Here is a 2,437-nt window from a genome sequence, read left to right as displayed (position 1 = left end):
GGGGGGGGGGGGGGGAGGACGTTCAGATCTCAAGGAGAGAGTCCGCAAGAATTCCAAGACTCCAAGGAGACGTTTGCAAGTTCTAAAGATTTCCGCGACTGCAGCCAAGGAGAGGCTGCACTCTCTCCTTCTTCTCTTGAGGTACAGATTTACATGTAATCGCGACGGACGACAGTGAAAATACGGCGGGGATTGACGCGCCAAGTGTCTCGGCAAATTTACCTTCGTAAGACGATCGAGTATCGGGATAAGACGATAAGCGATAGGCGTGCGAAGTAATCGATGCGCGACGACGACGACGACGAAAACGACGACGACGAGAGCAAGTAGATCGATAAAAAGGGGACGACGCGCGCGCGGTAGGGATCGTCGCGCACTGTCAGAGCTAATAAATGGCGCAAACAACCCGATGCAGACTGCAAACTTTGGTACTGCGATACTTCGGCCACCGTAATGTATACGTCGACATAATACGCAGCAGCAACAACAGCGTCGACGACGACGACGACGGGGCTGACACGAAGTGTAATAATGACTGCGTTTCAACGGAACGATGAAGCATTGCTTCATTTGCAGCAAACAACACGCGCGCGCGCACGGCGCCGTACAATTAGCGCGAGATGGAAAGAGATTCGTCGCTCTACGGGTGTACTTTATGTTCTTCCCCATCCCCCACTCCCTCTATCACCTATCCTTCCCCGAGAAAATATCCGCGGGAACATTAATTCGCGCAGCGCGAAGCTGTTGTAACGCGACGATGTAACGACGTCGCGACCAGTATTTTGGCGGGTAATTATCGCCGTGCAAACAGCGGGAGAAAAGAGAACGGTTAATTTCACTCGAATTATACTCATCCCCGGGGACAAGCACATTCCTTTTTTCTACGTGTTGTTCCAGCGGGGAAGTAATAGCGCCAACATGCGCGCAAGGCTATTGTCATTAAGAGGCCATTTAACAATTGCCTCACGCGAAGTTCGAGTATTTATTATCTCCCCCATCCCCTCCCTTTCGTCACATTTCGTAACAAAGTATTTGGATTTCAGTACTGAATTACGTGGAATTACCTCCTCCCCCAGATAGAAGAAAAAATAGCTTATAGTTATACTGTAAGTAATAATTATTGCAGACTGCACGCTATTCTCTCTTTTTATAAAATACAAATGTAATTTTCAAGTATTATATCAAACTGATTACTTTGTTTTATAATTTCCACTAGAAAGAGTTACGTTATCTTAGAAAAATGTATTTCTCAAAATTAACACATTTCGATTGTTAAAACAGACTTCAAGTATTTCTAGAGAATACAATATTTCTGTGTAGAAATTTTGATGCAGCATACATGAGACGTTCCATGACCTTTAACCTCCCTCCCCATCCCCTTCGTCACAGATCGTCACCCTAGTTAGCAGACCTACCCTTTCCTCTCTCTCGTCGTGGTGTGACGTAATTGTTGAATTGATAATGGTTCCTTAACTGCAGCGACGTTTATTACGACAATCCCCATTATAATTGCTTCATCACACAATTATGGTCACAAATACGCGAAACATTATTTACATACAAAGTAATCGACTGATTTTCCTCAGTGAAGCGTAAGCACCGTCGCGCTTGTGTTTTCAAACGTATTGTTGTTGTTTCTGGATTGGAAAACGAGAGCCCGAGAAACCTGCGGCGAGTTTCTCGACGCTTTGCCAAGCTTTTTCCGGGTGGTGGTGGACACCCTGAATGCATAACGTGATTGCGTTGCGTGGTCGCTGCGACTGATATACCGATGAAATGGTAAATCAATGTCAACGGTCGCGCGTTAATAATTCAACGTCGCAAACGATAAATTATACAACAACGCGAATATTCTTTCTCTCTTTTTCTCTTTACTTCCGCTCTCGTTAACAGCACGGAACCTTTACTGCAATCGGCCAACAAAAACGGAAGGGGCTTCTCGTTCGACGAAAAATGTGTAAATCCGCCATAACGCGTCCCTCGGCACACCTTTCCCATTTCGCGCCGCGCGCAATCGAGGCATCTAAGACACGGAATTATCGGCCAAGTCCAAAAAGTCCATCCAATCTCGCGGCCGGGCAGTAAACGATGATTTACAATGCACGTGCGGAATCCCGCTGTGCGCATTTAAACCGGGCGTGCATGATCGTCGAGCGCGGTAGAGCTCCGCGGAAACCGGCGAGTAGTAATATCTGAAAGTGGTCAGACAGAATGGCCGACCTTATCGCGGCTGCAACTACTATGGCCAGCCTCGCGAGTGAATGCGCATTATGCGCGGTCGGACACGCCGCGCATACGAAGACCTCGTTATTTTCGGTGGCTATTTACTTTCAGCGCGTGAACGTGCGATTAGCTAGGCGAAATAAAGGAGGGAGGGAGAGAGAGAGAGAGAGAGAGAGAGAGAGAGAGAGAGAGAGAGAGAGAGAGAGAGAGAGAG

At 47.4% G+C, this 2,437-nt stretch overlaps 1 protein-coding gene across 1 annotated transcript in view; it reads right to left on the bottom strand.

The window, feature by feature from the left end:
- LOC116848061 (RNA binding protein fox-1 homolog 2-like) overlaps positions 1–2,437 on the bottom strand; it is a gene marked incomplete at its 5' end in the record, with an annotated part of 462,314 nt that overhangs the window by 142,934 nt on the left and 316,943 nt on the right. The gene's annotated exons all lie outside the window — the stretch shown is intronic.

The sequence above is a fragment of the Odontomachus brunneus genome, unplaced genomic scaffold (assembly GCF_010583005.1).
Source record: "Odontomachus brunneus isolate Ranch 3 - 2012 unplaced genomic scaffold, Obru_v1 Obru_scaffold_088, whole genome shotgun sequence".
In the NCBI taxonomy this organism is placed as follows: Eukaryota; Metazoa; Arthropoda; class Insecta; order Hymenoptera; family Formicidae; genus Odontomachus; species Odontomachus brunneus.
Note: the sequence above shows the minus strand (reverse complement) of the source record. Positions and strands in the feature narration are given on the sequence as shown.